This window comes from Canis lupus, chromosome 25, assembly GCF_048164855.1.
Source record: "Canis lupus baileyi chromosome 25, mCanLup2.hap1, whole genome shotgun sequence".
Classification (NCBI taxonomy): Eukaryota; Metazoa; Chordata; class Mammalia; order Carnivora; family Canidae; genus Canis; species Canis lupus.
In genome coordinates this window covers 33,882,139-33,906,068 of record NC_132862.1, presented here as the reverse complement: position 1 = coordinate 33,906,068, position 23,930 = coordinate 33,882,139, and the positions used below count along the sequence as shown (strand labels likewise).

The 23,930-nt window shown below is 40.3% G+C and overlaps 1 long non-coding RNA gene across 3 annotated transcripts in view; it reads left to right on the top strand.

The window, feature by feature from the left end:
• LOC140617468 (uncharacterized) overlaps positions 1-23,441 on the top strand; it is a 40,397-nt gene extending 16,956 nt beyond the window's left edge. For 2 of the 3 annotated variants that reach the window (XR_012017695.1, XR_012017693.1), the window contains exons 2-5: positions 6,916-7,202; positions 13,836-14,065; positions 14,544-14,667; positions 22,887-23,441. This is a non-coding gene — a long non-coding RNA (uncharacterized lncRNA). Of the gene's footprint in view, positions 1-6,915; positions 7,241-13,835; positions 14,066-14,543; positions 14,668-22,886 lie in introns of all 3 variants that reach the window. The other variant, XR_012017694.1, reaches the window with a different exon arrangement.
• The last annotated feature ends 489 nt before the right edge of the window (positions 23,442-23,930 follow it).

The following is a 23,930-nucleotide window of genomic DNA, read 5'->3' as shown; positions in this document are numbered from 1 at the left end:
GTAGGAAAATGTATGACTTTGATCAAAAGAAAAATTTAAAAAGAAAAGAACAAAAGATGTGTCAATAAGTCAAGAGAAAGCTCTTGAAAAGGATTAACATTAGATAAAATAGAGATAATAGGGAATGAGATATAGGGAGATACAACTATTTAAAAGTATTTGAGGGACACCTGGGTGACTCAGCATTTGACCATCTGCCTTCAGCTCAGGGCGTGATCCTGGGTCCTGGGATCAAGTCCCACATCAGGCTCCCTGTGAGGAGCCTGCTTCTCCCTCTCTCTGTGCCTCTGCTTCTCTCTCTGTGTCTCTCATGAATAAATAAATAAAATCTTAAAAAAAAAAGTATTTAAACAAGTGTGATGTGGGGAAGGGTATTCAAAATTCAATGGCCAAATGCAAAATGCCACGTGGTGGCACAGCACCCTCCTAAGGAATGTTTAGTGGGCATAGCCTTCACTTGTCTCTAATTGTCTTAGTCATAGGCTTCCCCTTTAGCTCACTAGCTCACTCTTGTATAATAAAAATCCTCTCTCACAGTGTCAATTCAGCAACTAGAATTGTCCAATTTGATGCTTAATCAAAATTCAGTCTTCATTCACATGAAAAACTCTTCTTCTTATCTATTGACAGGGACAAGAAGGATCCTATGACCTCTTAAATTCTAGACAAAACTGGTATTCTTGTCTTCTCTGCTTCATTCTATTTGCCAAAGCAAGTTATATGGCCAACTCCAAAGGCAAAATTCAAGGAAATATACTAATTTCTGAGTGACAAAAGCTGTAAACTACATGGTAAAGTGCGTGGATAGAGGGAGGAGGAAAAGTTAGGGCCAGTAATTCAACCTTCTGTAGTACCAAGGGGAGAAAATCTCCAATTAGCTATGCTTGGCTCCTGCGTCCATCCCTTGACCATTCCCTGTGGCCAGGGTGAGGACATGGTAGTATGATTGGCAACTACAATAGGACCATGTGCTTGAAGTGAGTAAGAGGAGCTTTTTCCCCAAAAGAAGGAGTTGCTGATCTGGGAAGAAAGGAGGAGTACTGGAAACAAAATAAGCAACATTTACCACCATGCCTTCCATGTCTTGGCTTGTCAGTCCTTATAATTATTCTTTCACACAGGTACTACTACTACCCTCTTTTTACAGCTGAGAAAATTGAAGTTAAGAGAAGTTATATAAGTTTCTCAAAATGACACATCTTGAGTTATGAAACTTTTTGGATTAAAAATAGATGTACATAGGTATGGCTAGCTGGCTCAGTCAGTAGAGCATGCAACTTTGGATTTTGGGGTTGTGAGTTCACTCTCACATTGAATATAGAGATTATTCAAAATAAATACATCTGTCTATTCACCAAAGCTACAGTAATTGAGAGTGGTGGTATTTATTGAAAGGATAGACACAAAGACAATGGAACAGAATACAGAATACAGAAATAGACACACTCATGTGTTGTCAACCAATTTTTAAAAAGATTTTATTTATTCATGAGAAGCACACACACACACACACAGAGAGAGAGAGAGAGAGAGAGAGAAGCAGAGACATAGGCAGAGGGAGAAGCAGGCTCTGTGCAAGGAACCTGATGTGGGACTCGATCCGGGGACTCTGGGATTGTGCCCTGAGCCAAAGGCAGACGCTCAACCCCTGAGCCACCCAAGCATCCCTGTCAACCAATTTTTAATAAAAGCACAAAACCAATTTAGTGTAGGAAGGATAGACTTTTCAGTAAATGCTGTTGAAACAAATAATGACCACACACACACACACACAAAAAAAAAAAAAAAAAAAAGAAAAGAAAAAAAAAGCCAAAAGGAAGAAAAAAGAAAAAGAATCTCAACCTATACCTTTCACCTTATGCAAAAATCTCACAATGGATCATAGACCTAAATGTAAAATATAAAACTATAAAGCTTCTAGAAGAAAACATAGAAGAGAATGTTTGTGAATTTGGATGAGGGAAAGATTTCTTAGCTATGACACTAAAAGCATGATCCTGAAAGAAAAAAAATTGTACATTGGACTTCATCAAAATTAACAACTTTGGTTGTGTGAAAGTCACTGTCAAGAGAATGAAAAGGCAAACCCTAGAGAAGGAGAAATAGTTTTGAATCATGTACCTGACAAAGGACTAGTATACAGAATATATAAGAATTTTCAAAACTAATCAATGAGAAAACCACCCAATTAAAAATGCGCAAGATTCTTTTCATTATTCTATGTATGAATTATATATATCCTTTATTTTAAAAAATATTTTACTTATTTATTTGAGAGAAAGAGCAAGCAAAAAGGGGGAGGGGCCACAGCGAAAGGGACAAGCAGATTCTGTGCTGAGCACAGAACCGGATGTGGGGCATGATCCCACAACCCTGAGATCATGACCTGAGCCGAAATCAAGAGTCAGTTGCTTAGCTGACTGAGCCACTTAGGCATCTCTATGTATATCCTTCCTTTCTTTCTTTCTTTCTTTCTTTCTTTCTTTCTTTCTTTCTTTCTTTCTTTCTTTCTTTCTTTCTTTTTCTTTCTTCTTTCTTTCTTTCTTTCTTTCTTTCTTTCTTTCTTTCTTTCTTTCTTTCTCTCTTTCTCTCTTTCTCTCTTTCTCTCTTTCTCTCTTTCTTTCTTTCTTTCTTTCTTTCTTTCTTTCTTTCTTTCTTTCTTTCTTCTTTCTTTCTTTTCTTTCTTTCTTTCTTCTTTCAACAGAAGCAGGGATATAGGCAGAGGGAGAAGCAGGCTCTGTGCAGGGAGCCCAATGTGGAACTCGATCTGGGGACTCTGGGATCATGCCCTGAGCTGAAGGCAAACACTCAACCACTGAGCCACCCAGGTGCCCCCTTTTTTAAAAAATATATATACATCCTTTAAATAATACTTTATCATTATAACCTGGATTTTTTTGCATGACATAGGCATTAAGGGGATAATTTTTAAAATTTCACATAGTTGAGCAATTTTAGAGGCTGCTTTTATTGTTTATCACATTACAGAGCAAAAATATAGGATATATAGATTTTCTGCCTTTCTGAAACTTATTATATTTTTCTAAGCAATCCAAAAAAGTAATCAACATCGGCTTAGTAAAAAAAAAAAAAGTGGTTCTGTCTTGCTATTAAATCTCACTGTTACAGAGTTATTTTTACATCATTTCTTATTTGATATAATTTGTAAAAGTGTGTTTTATCTTTAAAAATGTTTTACTTTAATTCCAGTATAGTTAACATATGGTGTTATATTAATTTCAGGCACACAGTATATAGCTTCAACAATTCTATTCTCTTTTCTTTTCTTTTTTTAAGATTTTATTTATTTATTCATGAGAGTCAGAGAGAGAGACAGGCAGAGGGAGAAGCAGGCTCCATGCAGGGGGCCCGACATGGGACTCTATCCTGGGTCTCCAGGATCAGGCCCTGGGCTGAAGGGGGCGCTAAACCGCTGAGCCACCCGGGCTGCCCAGTGTATTCTTAATCCCCTTCCCCTGTTTCACCCATTCACCCACCCACCTCCTCTCTGGTGACCACAGTTTGTTCTTTATAGTTAAGAATCTGTTTTTTGGTTTGACTCTTTTCTTCTTTCTTGGTTTTGTTTCTTAAATTCCACATATGAATATTTGTCTTTATCTGACTGACTTATTTCACTTAGCATATTATCTAGATCCACCCATGTTGTTTCAAAAGGCAAGATTTCATTCTTTTTTATGGCTGAGTAATATTCTATTGTACGTACTACCTCTTTTTTACCTGTTCGTCTATGGATGGGCACTTGGGTTGATTCCGTAGCTTGGCTACTGTAGATAATGCTGCAATAGGCATAGGGGTGCATATATTTTTTCAAATTGGTTGTTTTCATTTTCTTTGGGTAAATACCCAGTGATGGATTTTATTTTTATTTTTTCTATTATTTACTTAATTTATTTTTTTTTCTATGTCTTGGAGGTTTTTTTTTTAATTTTTTAAAATTATCTATTTAAATTTATTTTATAAATAAATGTATATAAATAATATATTTATATACTAATATATTTATTATTTTAAATATATTTTATTATTTATTTATTTATATTTTTAATCTTTTGAGGAACCTCCATATTAGTTTCCACAGTGGCTGCACTGTTTGCACTCCCACCAACAATGCACAAGGGATCCTTTTTCTCTACATCTTCATCAACACTTGTTGTTTCTTGTGTTTTTTATTTTAATCATTCTGGAAGGTGTGAGGTGGTACCTTGTTATAGTTTGATTTGCATTTCCCTGATGATAAGTGAGGTTGAGCATCTTTTCATGTGTTTGTTTGCCATCTGGATGTCTTCTTTGGAGAAATGTCTGTTTAGGTCTTTGCCCACTTTTTAATTGGACTACTTGGGGTTTTTTTGGTGTTGAGTTGTATAAATTCTTTATGTAGTTTGGATATAAACCCTTATTGGATATATCATTTGCAAATATCTTCTCCCATTCAATAGGTTATCTTTTAATTTTGTTGATTGTTTCCTTCACTGTGCAGAACCTTTTATTTTGATGTAATCCCAATAGTTTATTTTTGTTTCTGTTTTCCTCTTCCTTGCCTTAGTATACAAATCTGGAAAATTGTAGCTATGGGTGTGTCTGAGAAATTACTGCCTGTGCTCTCTTCTAAGAATTTATGGTTTCAGGTCTCACATTTAGGTCTTTAGTCCATTTTGAGTTTATTTTTGTATATGGTGTAAGAAAGTGGTCCAGTTTCATTCTTTTGCATGTAGCTGTCCAGCATTCCCAACATCATTTATTAAAGAGACTTTTTTGCATTGTATATTCTTCCCTCTTTTGTTGAAGATGAATTGACCATATAATCATGGGTTTATTTCTGGGCTCTCTACTATGTTCTATTGATCTATGTGTCTCTTTTTGTGCTGGTATCATACTGTTTTGATTACTATAGCTTTGTAGTATATCTCAAAATCTGGGATTGTGATACTTCCAGTTTTATTCTTTTTCAAGACTGCTTTGGCTATTTGTGGTCTTTTTGTGGTTCTATACAAATTTTAGGATTATTTGTTCTAGTTCTGTGAAAAAAGAACATTTGGTATTTTTTAAAAAGATTCTTAAAAATTTATTCATTTATGAGAGACAGAGAGAGAGGCAGAGACACAGGCAGAGGGAGAAACAGGCTCTCTGCAAGGAGCCCGATGTGGGACTCAATCCCGGGTCCTGGGATCATGCCCTGAGCTGAAGGCAGATGCTCAACCACTGAGCCATCCAGGCGTCCCGCTTTTGGTATTTTGATAGAGATTCCATTAAATTTGTAGATTGCTTTGGGTTGTATGAACATTATAACAATATTTGTTCTTCAAAAAAATGGGCAAAAGATTTTGACTGGATACTTCATGACAGGAGATATACAGATGGCAAATAAACTCATGATATATGTCCAACATCATTAGTAATTAGAGAATTGCAAATCACAATAAGATAATACCATACCCAGGACGCCTGGGTGGCTCAGCGGTTTGGCGCCTGCCTTCTGCCCAGGGCGTGATCCTGCAGTCCCAGGATCGAGTCCCACATCCGGCTCCCTGCATGGAGCCTGCTTCTCCCTCTGCTTGTATCTCTGCCTCTCTCTCTCTCTCTCTCTCTGTGTGTGTCTGTCTTTCATGAATAAATAAATAAAATCTTAAAAAAAAAGACAATACCATACCCCTATTAGAATGGCTAAAAACCCAAACCATCCTATCTAACTCAACTGAAACTAAAACAAAACAAAAACTGAAAATGATAAAACACTGGTGAAGATGTGGAGCCACTAGAACTCCCATACATTGCTGTTAGGAAGCAAAATGGCACAGCCACTTTCGAAACAGTGCGGGCGTTTCTTATAAAGATAGCACACACTTACCAGTAATCCTAGGTATTTACCCAAGAGAAACAAAAACTTAAGTTCACACGCAAAAAAACTATAAATGAATGTTTGTTGCAACTTTATTCATAATCATCAGATACTAGAAACCAAAATGTCCATCAACAATGGGATGGATAAACAAACTGTGGTATATGCATACCATGAAATACTCCTTAGCAGTAAAAAGAGACAAACTATACACACAACAACATGGATAAATCTCAGATGCGTTTTGCTAAGTGAAAGAAGCAGATCTGAGTGACTACTGATTGTATGATTCCATTTATTTGCTATTCTCAGAGATCATTGGTTACCAGGGACTTGGGGTGAGGAGATGTATTGATTATAAAGAGGCAGCATAAGGGGATTATTTGGGCTGATGTAACTCTTCTGTATCTTAATGGTGGTGGTGGTATAATACTGCTGCTTCATTTCTGAGCCAAGAGAAGAGTACACATATTTTTTTTCCAATCTAGGGAGCTAACATGAGAAATCTTTTGCTTTCTGACTAAATTGGAGTAATTATATCTACTAGTTGAATTCTCTGAAAGGGCTTTTGTTAAAGCTCCAGCTGGAAATTTTAGAGTCAATGACAAGCCTAGGTCTCTAGAAAATTCTATCATAGATAAGATTGGTAGGCAGAATAATGGCTACCCAAAGATATCTATCACTTAGTCCCTGGAACCTGTGAATATTACCTGAAGTGGCAAAAGAGTCTTTCCAAATGCAATTTATGATAAGGATCTTGAAATGGGGAGAATAGCTTGGATCATCCGGGTGGGCCCAATCTAAATAAATGAATCCTTCAAAGCAAAAACAGGTATGGCCAGAAGGAGCCATGAGTATAGAAGACTGGTCACTCCTTCTCCCTCATCCCTGATTTGTTTTTCTCCATAGCACTCACTACCATGTAGTAGGCAGAATCATGGATCCCCAAAGAGGTACACACCCTAATCCCCAGAATCTGTGAATATATGTTACACGGCTAATGGTGAGTGACGTTTGCCGATGGAATTATGTTTGCTAATTTGCTGACCTTCAAACAGGGAGATTATTTTGAATTGTCTAAGTGGACCAATGTCACAAGGATCCTGCAAAGTAGAAGAGGAGGGCAGAAGGCATCAGAGTGAGAGGAGAAGAGGACTCAGCTTGCCCTGGTTGGCTTTGAAGATGGAGGAAGGAACAATGGGCCAAGGAATGCACAGCTTCTAGAAGCTGGAAGAGGCAAGGAAAAGGCTTCTCCCTTAGAGGCTCCAGAAAGGAATGCAGCCCTGCTAACACCTGGACTGCTGCCCCATGAGACCCATCTCAGACTTCTAGCCAATACTGCAAGGTATTAAGTTTGTGTTGTGTCAAGCCACTAAATTTGAGGTAATTTGTTATAGCAGCAATAGAAACTAATACATAAGAGGAATATATTACATGTCATATAGGAAACTTTCCTTTTATTGTTATTATTTTTTTTTTTTAATTTATTTATGGTAGTCACACACACAGAGAGAGAGAGAGAGAGGCAGAGACACAGCAGAGGGAGAAGCAGGCTCTATGCACCGGGAGCCCGATGTGGGATTCGATCCCGGGTCTCCAGGATCGCGCCCTGGGCCAAAGGCAGGCGCCAAACCGCTGCGCCACCCAGGGATCCCGGAAACTTTCCTTTTAAATAGGGGGAAAATAGTTTTTTGAAGATTTTATTTATTTATTCATGAGAGACACAGAGAGGCAGAGACAACAGGCAGAGGAGAAGCAGACTCCTCGCAAGGAGCCTGATGCAGGACTCGATCCCAGGACCCCAGGATCACCCTGAGCCAAAGGCAGACGCTCAACCACTGAGTCACCCAGGTGTCCCAATAGGGGGAAAATATTAATGTTAAGCAGGTTTCCTGGTTCTTCATCTCTCAACTCTAGGCAGGTGATCTATTTGTCTACTTTATATTTTTTTAAAGATTTTATTTCTTTATTCATGAGAGACGCACAGAGAGAGAAAGAGAGAGAGGCAGAGGGAGAGAAGCAAACTCCATAGAAGGAGCCCGACATGGGACTCGATCCCAGGTTTCCAGGATCAGGCCCTGGGCTGAAGGCGGCGCTAAACCACTGAGCCACCAGGGCTGCCCTATTTGTCTACTTTAGAATCAGTCTCATTGTCAATGGTATCAGTTCTGATCCTGGCAGTAAACTTATGGGGGTATTTATTGAGAATAAGATTGAGTATTAAACTGCATTCCTGGGGCACCTGGGTGGCTCAGTCGGTTAAGTGTCTGCCTTCAGCTCAGGTCATGATCCCGAGATCCTGGGATGGAATCTCACATCTGGCTCCCTGCTCAGTGGGGAGTCTGCTTTCTCCCTGTCCCTCTGCCCTGCACCCCCCCCCCACTTGTGCTCTCTCTCTCTCAAATAAATAAATAAAATATTAAAAACACAAAAACAACTGCAGTCCTGTTGCCTACACTAGTGTTCCTAAAAACACTTTCCTAGCTCCTGACCTCCTCTTGCACAGGGGACTTGACCCCATTCTGAACCCAGATGCATGCTATATCTGCCTCTGCCTCGAGGTCCATGTTCTGATCTGCTTTTCCTACACATTACATTACAAACTTGTGTCTGCCTAGGTCTCACATTTGCTTAACCCTGACATAACTTTTTCTTCCCTCTTCTTCTTGCCTGCTTGGAATTTTGTTTTGTGCCTGTGTGCCAGAGGGGGAAAATGTATCATAATGATGTACTGGCAATACCTCCCTTCTTGTCCACAGGAAGGCTGAATGCTTTGTGTGTTTAGCTCACTCTTAATTTGTTGAATTAAGCGGGATGACTATCAATGAAGGGAGTTAAAATGCTGAGAGAAGACCAATTTGCTCTACCCACCACAGGTTGAGGGTGATCCTTGGAAGAAACTTTTATGAGAAGGTTGCAGAGGCAGAAGAGATGGGTGAGCTATAAGCTGTAGAACTTTTGAGGAAAGAGAAACTCGATGCATATTTAAAAGGAAGGTTTCCTGTATGATGTGTAAGGTATTATTATTGTCTTTGCTTCCCTAAGAAACTCTCAATAAACGCTGGCTCTTTGGGGGTTTGGATGCGGTAAGTGCTGAGGGTGGCCTTAAGGCAAGGGAGGGATGACCCCAAACAGCCCAAGTAGTTTCAGGTGGCAAGTGAGGTGAGAGAAGGAGGTGGTCTTTCCAGTGGCAGGCCTTTCAGCAGGGTTTTGCTCAGTCCTCAGGGTTTCTTCAGAAAGGCTGCAGGGAGAAGCCATGCCTCAGAGCAGTCCAAGACAGAGAGACACAAGGGGACCTTTACCTGCCCTTTTCTGTCTCCATTTCCCTTGGCCAAGGTTCCCCCTATACAGAGCCAAACTCCCTAAACTTCCAGGTGGTGTGGTCTGGCCCCTCTGTGACCCCTCTGGAAATTAAGTTCACACATTGCTGCATGGCTGGTTCCTTGCAGTCTGGAAGTGTGCTGTGACTCGCATGGGTGGGGCTCTGATGGAAGAAAAGAACAGAAGAGGCAGTGGAGGGAATCTGAGAAGGCTGACAACATTTGCCTCTAGAACTGAGAAAAGCTTTTATTTAAATCTTGCTCCAAATTGTGAATTGTGTTTTTTTTGGTGTTTTGAGAGAGAAAGAAAGAGTGAGCTCAGGGTGGAAGGGCAGAGGGAGAGGGAGAGAGGGAGAATCTTAAGCAGGCCCCATGCCCAGAGCCCTAGTTGGGGCTCCATCTCATGACCCCGAGATCATGACCTGAACAGAAATCAAGAGTCCGAAGCTTAACTGACTGAGTTACTCAAGTGTCCCAATAAATCGTGTTTTGAAAGCTAATAAATATATGAATTGACTGAAAAAAAAATATATGAAATGACATTTCTTTTTCATAAAGACATACAAAAAACTACTGGGGAAACATTTCCTTTTTTTTTTTTTTTTTTTTTATTTATGTATGATAGTCACAGAGAGAGAGAGAGAGAGGCAGAGACACAGGCAGAGGGAGAAGCAGGCTCCATGCACCGGAAGCCCGACGTGGGATTCGATCCCGGGTCTCCAGGATCACGCCCTGGGCCAAAGGCAGGCGCTAAACCACTGCGCCACCCAGGGATCCCGGGAAACATTTCCTAAAGCTAGTTGACAATGCCCAGAAATCTTATCTTTAGAATTCCAGATTATAACCACAGCATCACAGTCCTACCTGATGGGAGCTTCTACCATTTTGTTTTTTTAAAAAAGTCAAGTTGTTTAAGTATTCAAGTAACATATATATATATTTTGACGAGTAAAAAAAAATTCAAGCAAAAATCAGCCTTCCAAGTGAAGGCGGTTGCTCTAGGCTTTTCTCAGCCCTTTCTTAACTCAGCCCTGAACTGAAAAAGGCATGATTTGATTGGCAAATTTGGGGAAAATAGAGTGGGCATGCGCAGTTCATTCTCATCCACTTTTCTCCTTGGAATCCTGCCGGCATGGGGTCTGCTCCAGGGGCAGGCTGACGCTCCCACCCACTGAGAGGCAAGTCGGCTTTGAACCAGAACTGCTGGCTCTTGCTCTTGGTGTAGGGAAGCTCTTCTAACTCAACTCAGCTTTATCGGGAGCTAAGTCATACTTTGGCCTTCTTCTTCCACTCCTTTATCTTAATTCATTTGTTTTGAGCTCAGAAAAGGAGGAAGGGTGGTATTTATTGGGTTCTGCTTCAGTGTTCCAACACTTCGTGCACTGGCCAGAAAACTGATGTGTGAGAAATAAAATGCACAATTAGGGAGAAGCAAATGAATACCCGTGGAGTGGCTGAGGCTTCTGGAGTGGCAAGGGATTGGCTTTGGCCCTGGGGTCTTGTTATTTAGTGTGTGTGCAGGACATTTCGATCTTGGCAGTTTGTATAGGCTTCTATTGAGCCAGGTAGGTTTTTATGGTGGTGCAGTTGGCTCTTAACAGTGGGGGCCTGGGAAAAAAAGACCCTGGAAGAGCCGCGCAGAAGCTGTAAGAGGGTCTTGGCAAGGGCGCAGGGGCCAGCAAGCTGAAGAGGCCTTAATAAGCAGTTACAAGCTGAGGCTAGGATTCATTGTAGGGAGAAAGAAAGTCTTTTCATATACTGCCCTGTTAGATATTAAAGGAGTAGAAAAATATTTGCTGTTTTTAAACTGTGGGGGCAGCTTGGTTCCCTTTGGACCACAGAGCACTAGTGAGAGATTGGTTTTCAATGTGCTAGTACTAGGTCTAGGTGGGTAATGTAAACAAACAGCCCCGATTTTAATTCCTCTTTTTTTTTTTAATTCCTCTTTTATGTTGCTTTGAACTTCTTCAAGGGCAAAAGTGGATAGGCTAAGTTTGCGTTTTTGTGGCTTAAAAACCATGCCTTCTACTTGTCTTGAAGTTTGCTAGAAACTGGTTATTTAAATATGATGGAGAAATCCTCCCTAGGTGATGGTTTTCTTAGGCCTAAGGAATTTCATAGAAAGAGATGGTGGAAAAAGCCATTGCTGCAGGTGCCTGGGTGGCTCAGTGGTTGAGTATCTGCCTTTGGCATTGGTCGTGATCCTGGGCCCTGGGTTGAGTCCTACATCAGGCTTCCCAGAGGGAGCCCGCTTCTCCTTCTATGTCTCTGCTTCTCTCTGTGTTTCTCATGAATAAATATATAAAATCTTAAAAAAAAAAAAAAAAAAGCCATTGCAGCTGAGGAATAGAAAATGCTTCCTGGTTATCGTGGGAGCTCTGTTACTGGATGGAATTCACCTTCATTGCAACCCTACAGTGCAGGCACCTAAAGTTCACAAGGGGATGGAAGTTAAAAGGTTTTAAGTATCTGGATGGGAAAGAACAGCTCCATAAATAAGGTGTAATGATGGAAGGTATTGCCACTGCAGATTTCTGCCTTTACAAGAAGGCAACATCCCCTCAAATGCCTTGCTGCGGGTAGAGCTTCCTAGATATGGTAAATGCAAGGTACCATTGTGGGAAATTTCCTGTAGCTAGTAGTTTTCTAACTGGGTTTTATTATTTTTTAAAAAACTTATTATTATTAAATAAATAAATTATTATTATTATTATTTTTAAAAGATTTTATTTATTTATTCATGAGAGACACAGAGAGAAGCAGAGACACAGGTAGAGGGAGAAGCAGGCTCCATGCACTGGGAGCCCGACGTGGGACTCGATTCCGGGTCTCCAGGATCGTGCCCTGGGCCAAAGGCAGGCGCTAAACCGCTGCGCCACCCAGGGATCCCAAATTATTATTTATTTGAGAGAAAGAAAGAAATAGAAAACATGAGCGGGGGGGAGGGGTTGAAGGAGAGGGAGAAGCAGACTCCCCACTGAGCAGGGAGTCAGATGTGGGACTCAGTGGCAGGACCCTGGGATCATGACCTGAGTTGAAGGCAGACCCTTAGCAGACTGAGCCACTCAGGCATGCCCTAACTGGGTTTTATAAATTTATTTATTTTTATTTTTATTTATTTACGATAGTCACAGAGAGAGAGAGAGAGAGAGGCAGAGACATAGGCAGAGGGCGAAGCAGGCTCCATGCACCGGGAGCCCGACGTGGGATTCGATCCCGAGTCTCCAGGATCGCGCCCTGGGCCAAAGGCAGGCGCTAAACCGCTGCGCCACCCAGGGATCCCACTGGGTTTTAATGGATAGTCCATAGATTCTGGATTGTTGGTCTCAATCAACTTGCTTCTTGGTGAGGCTGCTGTCTCTGCAACAGTCTCTGGCAACCCAAAATACTGATTCTGGGTATTTTTCTTGAGATACCTGCTAAAAATCACTTATCTGGGTATGGTATATGTAGAGCTGGTGCTATGATCATTTTGCCTCTCCCAAATCTGTAGACTCTAGGAAAAAGCACATTACAGACTTGCTGGTGTAATTAATCTAATCTCTAATTGGGCCCTGTAGGAGCTGCCCCCATTCCAGTGAGATCCAGCTTAAGCTGTAGTTGCTAAAGATCTCCGACTCTACCCAGACATTGAAATCCCCTCCTGCTGAGACAGAGCAGAATAAAAAGTTGGGGCAGACAAATTTTGGACCTTAATTTCTTTGAATTTTAACCCACAAAAATAGGATTCATTTTATTTTGAACCTTATTTTCTTTGAACTTTCATGCCTCATGATTTGGATTTCATTCCTTGGACTTTAATTTTTCTGTAGACATTTGATCAAGTGAAGAAGTTTATGTTAAAAAATGTTTCCCCTCAATACTATTGGCATTTTGTTATTGAGGTTTTGTTGTGCATATTAATATTGGAATAGTGTAGTTTTGTCATTTAATTTCCATCCTGATCCTCTGATACGCTTTGCAGACAGCATGGACAAGCAGGATAAAAAATGGGTGATAGAAAAATGAAAATTTCAGCTTTGGATACAAAATGGCATTGGCCTATTTAATTAATGCATTATAAGGAACTATTTGGAACATTTTGTGAGTGAAATCTCTTTCCCATCAGTGTTCTTGGGAGGGGAAAAAGTTGGTCGATATAAGAGGAAGATGGGGCAGGACAGTTCTGATAGGCTGCTCGGATCCTCTCTTAAGAATGTCAGATACACCTCTGGTTGACATAGATTTAATGTCTATACCAGTGGTTTAAGAGAACAGAATTCAAGGGAATATTAGTGGGGGAATAATTCTTAACGAACTTTTTGTTTTTTTTTTAAGATTTTATTTATTTATTCATGAGAACACAGAGAAAGAGAGAGAGGCAGAGACACAGGCAGAGGGAGAAGCAGGCTCCATTCAGGGAGCCCAACGTGGGATCAGGCCCTGGGCTGAAGGCGGTGCTAAACCGCTGAGCCACCCGGGCTGCCCAACTTTTGATATTACCTTCTGTCATAGGCTGAATGGTTCCCAAACATGTCCATGTCCTAATCCCCAGAACCAATGAATATGTTACCTTATGGGGTAAAAGGACTTTTCAGATGTAAATTAAGATCCTGAGGTGGGGAGGTTATCCTGGATTATCTGGTTGGCCTGATGTAATCACAAGGGTCCTTACACAGGAGGAGTTAAGAGTCAGAAGAAGGTGATGTGATGACAAAACCAGAATGGAAATGATGAGCTTTGGCAATGGAGGAAGGAGACACAAGCCAACAAGCACAGGCAGCCACAAATGACAAAAAACAATCAAACAACAACAGAAACAAAAAACCTGCCAGCACCTTGACTTTGCCTCAGTGAAATGGATTTTGGACTTTTGACCTCCAGAACTACTAGAAAATAAAGTTGTGTTGTAAGTAAGCATGTTGTAATTTGTTACAGTGGCAACAGGAAATGAATACACCTTCCATAGCGAAGGAACCTAACTTAGTAGATCTGTGTTCTTGGAGAGGGTAATGTAATCTGATTGGTAAATTCTGGAATAATAAATTGAGCATCATGGGCTTGGTTTCATTCTTCTTCTTCTTCGGGAGCCAGTCAGCCCAACAAAGCACAAGCTCTGCTTCTTGCAGGGCAGGGCCACCCAGGTTCGCTTGGGGCTGCCAGGTTCGGCTAGTTAAGTCTATATAATTCTGTGGTTCAGTAGTAGTAAGCTCATTTGCCTTTCATGCTAAGCTACATTCTCCAGTGGCTTTTATCAGAAAAGGTGATATTTTGGTTCCTATGGATCACTTCTTTGATTATTTCTCTCTGTGTATAACTTAAGCATGGTAAAAATGTGAACTTGAAGATAATAGATTGAACAAAAATGACACAATCTTTTCTTCCAGCCCCAGATTTCGTTGAGGAATGGAAAAGATAGGTGAAGAGCATCACAACTGCCTGGGAAACAAGAGGGGGAACCTTCCAAGGACCAGAAATTGTGACAAAAATGCCTGCATGACATAGGACCAGGTGAAGAAGATCTACTATAGATAAAACTAGAATAGTGTTTTTTTTGCTGCAAAATATAGGAAAGACGCCCTGAATGCTCATCACCCCAAAGTGGTAGATGCTAGCAGCAGGAAAATGTTCAAAGTTCAAATAAATTGACTAATTCAGGTACCACAGCCAAGGATATCTAGATGGTTTGATCCCTCTTTACCACCCCTTCAGCCAGATGATGTAATAATGGTGGTGTCCATTTCCAGTGGGAAGAAAAATGGGAAGGATGGTGACAGTAAGAAAGATAAAGCAGGGCCCCACCTTCAGGGTCTGGGGGTATCTGGAAAGAATGAGGAGCACCCACATCAGAACACTTGCCACCAAAGTATAACCAGTGGTACCTTCCATCCTTCCTCAAAACAGGCTAAGAAAAGTGATGCATGGGGTACCTGGGTGGCTCAGTGGCTAGGTGTCAGCCTTCAGCAGTGGTGATCCCAGAATCCTGGGATCAAGTTCCTCATTGGGCTCCCCATGGGGAGCCTGCTTCTCCCTCTCCCTATGTCTCTGCCTCTTTCTCTCTGTGTCTCTCATGAATAAATAAAATAATAAAAAGAAAGAAAAATGATGCAATGATGTAAGTCTAACAGGGGCTATCTTCTATAGAGATGAGCAAAAAATTAAGAATGCCTAACTTGAAAGAAGGCCACCTTGGAAGAGAGAGGATATGCAACAGATGGTTAAACTTCCATTTGAGAAAATGGAGTTAGTAGAGCAAGAGGGTTGTAAAGCAAGAGGGCTTTATTTTATTTTATTTTTTAAAGATTTTATTTATTTATTCATGAGAGACACACACAGAGAGAAACAGAGGGGTGGAGACACAGGCAGAGGGAGAAGCAGGCTCCATGCAGGGAGCCTGACATGGGTCTCGATTCGGGGACTCCAGGATCACACCCTAGGCTGAAGGCAGGTGCTAAAACGCAGAGCCACCCAGGGATCCCTGGGGTTAGGGCTTTATAATAAGTTACGATTTGTGTTGTGAAATAAATGTGAAGGCGTAATACACATAAGTATGAATAAACTAGAGATTATGGTATCTGATTGTTGAAATAATAAATGGACTAAGTCAGGTTTGCTGAAAAACAGATAAATGAAATGGAAAACAGAGCTATAAAATTCTCTATATAGTCAAGATATGTGAGAGATGCAGAATTCTAATTTTGATCTAATAAGAGTTCCAGGGGCACCTGGGCGGCTCAGTCGGTTAAGTGACTGACTTCTGATTTTGGCTCAGGTCCTGATCAGGTCCTGGGATCAAGCTCTGCGTTGGGCTCCATGCTCAGTGGGGAGTCTGCTTCAGGATTCTCTCTTTCACTCTGCCCCTTCCCCCCACTTGCAGGTGTGCTCTGTTTCTCTCTCTAAAATTAAAAAAAAAAAGTACAGAGAAAAGAATATAGAGTAGGGGAAGAGAGGCATTTAAATAAGTCATTCAAGAGAGTCTTGCTTCCTCAGATAGAAGGGACCTACAAATAGTATGAAATTTATGAATAGAAAAGATAAGGAAAAAAAGCCTTAAAATCTTTTGGACAAAACAAATAGAATGCCTGCAAAGGAGGGAGACTCTAAAACATCAGATTTGTCCTCAATAGCACTGTATTAAAAAATACCAATGCAATAATTCCTCATAATTTCAAGGGACAATAACTTTTCTTTTAGCATTTTGACCATTTTTAATTGTACATAGAGGCATTGAGTATTTCACATTGTTGTGCAACCAATACTTCTATCCATCTCCAGACCTCTTCATCATTCTGCACTAAAATTCGATGTGTATTAATCACTAACTCTCCATTCCCTTCTTCCCCCAGCCCCTAGCAGCCACTATCCTTTCAGAAGAGACAATAAGTTTTTTATTTTTATTTTTTAAATTTTTATTTATTTATGATAGTCACAGAGAGAGAGAGAGAGAGAGGCAGAGACACAGGCAGAGGGAGAAGCAGGCTCCATGCACCGGGAGCCCGATGTGGGATTCGATCCCGGGTTTCCAGGATTGCGCCCTGGGCCAAAGGCAGGTGCTAAACTGCTGCGCCACCCAGGGATCCCGAGACAATAAGTTTTTTAAAAAAATATTTTATTTATTTGAGAGGGAGAGAGAGAAAACACAGGTGGAATGGGGTGATGGCGAGGGAGAAGCAAACTTCCTGCTGAATGAGGAGCCTGTCCTGGGACTGGATCCCAGGACCCCAAGACCATGACCTGAGCCAAAGTCAGACACTTAACTGACTGAGCCACCCAGGTGCCCCAAGACAATAACTTTTAATTTAGGATTCTATAAGACTCAATAAAACAGAAGAAAAGAATGGGGATCTTTTCCTACCAGATAGCCACTTTTTATATGAAGCTTTTGTTATTAAAAGAGTGATAATAGTGCATGGATGGACAATTAGGCAATTAGGAACAAAACATAGGCTCAGAACAGACCCATCCATTTATGAAAACTTGATTTATTCAAAATGGACACTCTGGATCTATAGGGAAAGGATGAACTATTATATTACTGATGCTGGGATAACCCCTTATACATAGTTAGACACCTAGCTCACATGATATACCAAAAATGAGTTCTAGATAAGAATTCAAAGTGAAATGATGTCTGGGTGGTTCAGTGGTTGAGCGTCTGCCTTCGGCTCAGGTCATGATCCTGGGGTCCTGGGATCAGGTCCCCTCATTGGGCTCCCTGTGGGGAGCCTGCTTCTCCCTCTGCCTGTGTCTCTGCCTTTCTCTCTGTGTTTCTCATGAATAAATAAATAAAATCTTTTTAAAAAAACTATTCAGAGTGAAAAGCAAATTTTAGAAGAGAAAACGAGAATATGTTTATGATCTTGCTTTTTAGTATAAAACAAAGCCAAAAACAGAAACCATAAAGGAAAAAACTGATAAATTATTTTTAAAGGTTTATTTATTTACTTTATATATAGAGAGAGCATGAACAAGTGGGGAGGGAAGGGGGAGAGAGAGAGAATCTCAAGCAGACTCCTTGCTGAGCGTGGAGCCCAAAGCAGGGCTGGATCCCACAACCATGACATGATGAGTAAGCCAAAATCAAGAGTCAGTCACTTAATGGACTGAGACAGGTGCCCCCAAAATTGATCATTTCAACAACATTTTAAAAAGATTGTATTTATTTGTTCATGAGAGACACAGAGAGAGAGAGGCAGAGACATAGGCAGAGGGAGAGTATGCTCCCTGCAGGGAGCCAGATGAGGGACCTGATCCCAGGACCCCAGGATCACAACCTGAGCCGAAGGCAGACACTCACCACTGAGCCACCCAGGCATCCTAATTTCAACAACATTAAAAGGAAAATAATGTCTGCTTATTAAAAGTCACAAAAATTGAGAAGTTACACTTGAAAGAAGAGACTTGTAGCAGATACAATCCACAAAGACTGGCATACAGATTAGATAAAGAACTCCTACAAATCAATAAAATATAAATAACCCATTAGAAAAAGACAAAAATATAAACAAATTCACAGAAAAGGAAAATCAAATGACAAATAGAATGATCGACATTATACTAAGATTCATAAAAATGCAAATAAAAACGATAACGTGACTCAATTCTTTAGGAACTTTGGCAAAAATAAATACAAATATGATACCAATTGTTGGTGAGGGCATAGAGTCATAGGACCTATCCCTCCTCTGTACTTCTGGAGGGAAGTTAACTGGTATGTTCACTTTGGAGAACAATTTGGCAATGTCTGGAAGAGTTCCACTCAGAGGCATTCACTCTAGAGAAAATCTTGCCATAGAAAGTCAGCAACGCTTGGACAAGAAAGTTCAGAGTGACATTGTTAAAATAGGAAAATGAGAAACATACATTAGAAATATATGGCAATGAGTAGTTAACTTGGATTCTATTTATAAAAAGATTACTATAAATGAATCTGTTTAGATTGTGATTAAACTTGAGCTACAGATTCAGAATAGGGAGGACTTTTACAAATGTAAAAAAATGAATGAAAAAAAAAACTGTCCAAAAGAAATACATTCAGGGGATCCCTGGGTGGCGCAGTGGTTTGGCGCCTGCCTTTGGCCCAAGGCGCGATCCTGGAGACCCGGAATCGAATCCCACATCAGGCTCCCGGTGCATGGAGCCTGCTTCTCCCTCTGCCTATGTCTCTGCCTCTCTCTCTCTCTCACTGTGTTCCTATCATAAATAAATAAAAATTAAAAAAAAAAGAAATACATTCAGTAAGATATCATTTATATAAAATTTAAAACCAAAAGAATAATATGTATTGTTTCAGGATACATACAGAGTACTTAAAGCCTAACAAAATGCATGTCCTGATAAGCAGGACAGTGTTTGCCACTAGAAGAAGAGGAGAATGTCATCACTAAGAAAACAGCAGATCAAAAAAGTAACTATAAAAGATTTGAATCAGACAATTAAAATCTTTTTTTTTTTTTTAAGATTTTATTTGTTGATCCAGAAGGGAGAGAGAGAGAGAGAGAGAGAGGCAGAGACACAGGCAGAGGGCAAAGCAAGCTCTATGCAGGGAGACTGACGTGGGACTTGATCCCCGATCTCCAGAATCAGGCCCTGGGCGGAAGGCGGTGCTAAACTGCTGAGCCACCTGGGCTGCCCAAAATCTTTTTTCAAAAAAGATTTTATTTATTTATTCATGAGAGACCCAGAGAGAGACAGAGGCAGAGACATAGAGAAGCAGGTTCCATGCAGGGAGCCCGATGAGGAACTTGATCCTGGAACTCCAGGATCACACCCTGAGCCGAAGGCAGGCGCTTAACTGCTGAGCTACCCAGGGTCCCAGACAATTAAAATCTTAATCAAACTTTGGAAACATATATAGCCCATATATGTTGGTATATATATCCAACAGGTAGAGAAATAGCATTTTCTTCAATTCACATAAAACTTGCACAAAAATTGAGCATGAATGTAGTAAGCCCATTTGCCAACCTGTATACTATGTAGGTCCTATATATCATGGGCCAGAGTTTGAGGATTGTAGCCTGACTCCTACTAGCATCCTAGTCTGAGTCTCTACATTCTTTTGCCCTCCTAAGATATGCAAATGTGATTTTCTAGATTTGCCACAACACCAAAAAGTTTGGGAAGCATAAAGAAAAGCTCAACAAATTTCAAGCTGCATGCAGTGATTACAGTGTAATAAGGTTAGAAACTGAGGATAAAAGGAACCATCCTCAAATCTATACACTTAAAAAAAATTTAAGAATAAGAAGAGACATTTAAGGGATGCCTGGGTGGCTCAGTGGTTGAGCATCTGCCTTTGGCTCAGGTTGTGATCTGAGGATCCTGGGATAGAATCCCACATCAGGGTCTCTAAGGCGAGCCAGAGAGGGGTCTCTGCCTCTCCCTCTGCCTATGTCTCTGCCTCTTTCTCTGTCTCTCATGAATAAATAAAATCTTAAAATTTTTTTAAATTAAAAAATAATAAGAGACATTTTAAAAACTCTTGGATTAAAAAAAACTCTTGGATTAAAATGAAAGTCGAAATAGAAGTAACAAATTACCCAGAATGGAACAAAAAAAGAACACTATATATTAAGAACTATGGAATGGGGTCGAAGAAGGAAATCTGTAGTTTGTTTATTTTAAATTTATTTATTCATTTTCCATAACGCCTCCACCCAGTGTGGGGCTTGAACTCAAGACCTTGGATCAATAGTCACATACTCTATCAACTGAGCCAGCCAGGTGCCCTGGAAATCAAATCAGTAGGTTTAAATGCACTTTTTTGGAAAACAAGAAAGACAGAAAATAAGTGCCTAGGCTTTTAACCCAAGAAGCTAGAAGAATAGCAAACCCAAAGAAAGTAAAGTAAAGAAAATAATAAGGATAAAATGGGAAACTAGGGAACATATGTCTTACTTTTTTTTTAAGATTTAAAAAAAAAATAATCTCTACACCCAACCTGGGACTTGAATGTATAGCCCCAACATCAAGAGTTGCATATTCCACTGACTGAGCCAACCAGGTGTCCCATGTTATATTTTTATTTGCTAACCTGGCAACCCTAAAATTAATGAAAATAGAAAACGAAAGTAGGTTTTTTCTTGGGGGGGAAAACAAGCAATTAGGTAAACTTTTAGAAAGTTTAATCAGGGATCCCTGGGTGGCTCAGCGGTTTGGCGCCTGCCTTTGGCCCAGGGCGTGATTCTGGAGACCCGGGATCGAATCCCACATCAGGCTCCTGGTGCATGGAGCCTGCTTCTCCCTCTGCCTGTGTCTCTGCCTCTCTCTCTCTGTAACTATCATAAATAAATAAAAATTAAAAAAAAAAAAGAAAGTTTAATCAAAGAAAGAAGATAAACTTAATTTTGGGATAGAAAGAGACACACTATAGATATAGAGGAGATTTTCAGAGTTATTAGAGAATACCACATGTAATTTAAGCCAATATATTTAATGAAATGGACAATTATTGAAGATAACCTAAATGTCAAAAATTAGATCCACAATAAGGGAAAAATCCGAATGTGCCAATAACCACAAGAGAAACTGAAATGATTGTTATAAGAATACCTACTGAAAAGGTACATGGTCCAAACATGGCCCGTGTTTTACAATGAATTCTCTCAAGCAGTCAAAGAACAGATGATTCCCATCCTATCCAAGCCATTTCAGAGCACAGAATCAAATGGAAAGCTATGTGATTCATTTTATAATCCTGATGAAAAGGACAACACAAGAGAAGAAACAGGCTCAGTCCTATATAGGAACACAGAAGAATCAGTGACTCAATAAGCAAATCTAATTTGGATGTGTTCTGAAAGAATAATGCATCATGATTAATTAAAATTTATCTTAGAATGGAAGAATAATCTAAATTAAAATTGTTAACTAATTTACCACATTAACAGATTCATTTAGCAGGGGTTTATTGAGTTCCTATTACCTATTAGGTGCTGTACAGGAAATGGGGAAAAACAATGGTAAAACAACAGCCAAAAAAAAAAAAAAAATGTTCAACTGTATCTGCCTAAAACTCTACCATAACAATCAGAATTCTGTAAATCTTTCATTTAAGTAAAAATACAGTCACTTAAGTAATAGTAATTTCCTAAACTAAAAATGAGCAACCATTCAAAATTTATTTAGAAAAGAGATTTTTTCGGGACACCTGGGTGGCTCAGCAGTTAAGTGCCTGCCTTCAGCTCAGGGCGTGATCCTGGAGTCCCAGGATCAAGTCCCACATCAGGCTCCCTGCATGGAGCCTGCTTCTCCCTCTGCCTATGTCTCTGCCTCTCCTTCTCTGTGCCTCTCATGAATAAATAAATAAAATAAAATAAAGATTTTTTTCAAGTCTGCAGTTCAGGGACACCTGGGTAGCTCAGTCCGGTTAAGCTTAAGCACCTAAACTCTTGGTTTCGGCTCAGGTCATGATCTCAGTCTTAAAATCAAGCTCCTGCATCAGGCTGAATGCTGGGTGTGAAGCCTGCTTTAGATTCTCTCTCCCTTTCCTTCTGCCCCCCTCCCCACTGTTATCTCTCTTTCTCTCTCTTAAAAACAAAACCCCCCAAAAAAGGTTCAGTAGTGGGTGTGATTGAAAGTTGAATCAACCCTGAAAAGAACTCACTACTGCAGGATATAGGATGATAGAGTAAAATAGTACATAAGGGAATAAAAGGAGGCAAACATTTTGACGAATCGGTATTTCTTGTTGTTTCTAAAGGATGTGGTAGGCTAGGGCCAAAGGATTGGTGTGGTCCATACATGCTTTCTGGAGAAGCAGGAGGAAGAAGAGGTCCCCCTGGACACACTGGCAACATAGAACTATGAATTAGAGAATGAGGTGTGTCATAGTTAATTTTATTGGTCAGTTTGCTAAGTTGTGGTGCCCAGTTGTTTAGTCAAGCACCAGTCAAGATGTTGCTACGAAGGTCATTTTTTAGATGTGATTTACGTTTATATCAATAGACTCTGAGTTAAGCAGATTACTCTGAATAATGTGGGTGGGCGTTGTCCAATCAGTAGAAGGCCTTAAAAGCAAAGACAGGTTTTTCAAAAAGGCAAATCTGCCTCCAGATTGCACTGTCTACTACCACCTGACTTTCCAGTCTGCAGATTTCACACTCAAAATTGCAACATCAACTTTTCCCTGAATTTCTCGCCTGCCAGACTGCTCCACAAAGTTCAGACTTGCCTGCCCCACAATTGTGTGAGCCAGTTCTTTAAAATAAGTCTTTCTCTCTGTGTAGATCCTGTTGGTTCTGTTTCTCTGGAGAATTTTACTACAAGGCAGAAGAACACATTCTTCGAGCAAAGAAAAGACTGAACGGAGAGGAATGAAAAGATCTGCTCTTAAATGAAGCTGAGGCTGTGTTGAAGAACTATACTGGACAATACTGTGTGTCAGATGGAAAGGTCTGAGTGATTGCAGGGAGGCTGAGTATGTTCTGGTGTTTTTACCCTCCTTGTTATGCCAGCAGCCAACTTCCCATATTTCTTTTCATCAGTTTTTTCCCATCAAATCTGCTTCATCATAGAATATAGAACTGGACCTGTGTGGTTTTTCATAAGTAGCCTCCAGATTTGCTTCTCCCCATGACTCTTTACAAAGGCTGGCATCTTGTAAGGATAACTCCACACCATCTTAATTTCTTAATATGACTAATCTCTTCAACAATTTTACATTTTCCTCCAATTAGTTTGTCAAGTTGTATAGTGAGCTTCCCTCCTTCCTCTACAATGCTTTCTGTTTTGTTTTTTGGTATTTGTTTGTAATTGTAAAATACACTTTACCATTTTAATCATTTTAAAGTGTGCCATTCAGTGGCATTAAGTGCCTTTGTCGTGTTGTGCAACCATCACCACCATCCATTTCCAGAACTTTTGCATCATCCCAAACAGAAGCTCTGCATCTGCGAAGCAAAAACTCCCTATTTGGGGATCCCTGGGTGGCGCAGTGGTTTAGCGCCTGCCTTTGGCCCAGGGTGCGATCCTGGAGACCCGGGTTCGAATCCCATGTCGGGCTCCCGGTGCATGGAGCCTGCTTCTCCCTCTGCCTATGTCTCTGCCTCTCTCTCTCTCTCTCTCTCTCTCTCTGTGTGACTATCATAAGTAAATAAAAAATAAAAAAAAACAAAACAAAACAAAACTCCCTATTTCCCTCTCCTCCCAACCCCTGGTAACCACTATTCTCCTTTCTCTCTCAATAAATTTGCCTAGTCGACATACTTTATACAAGTGGAATAATACAATATTTATCCTTTTTTTTTTTTTTTTTTGTAATCTCTACATAC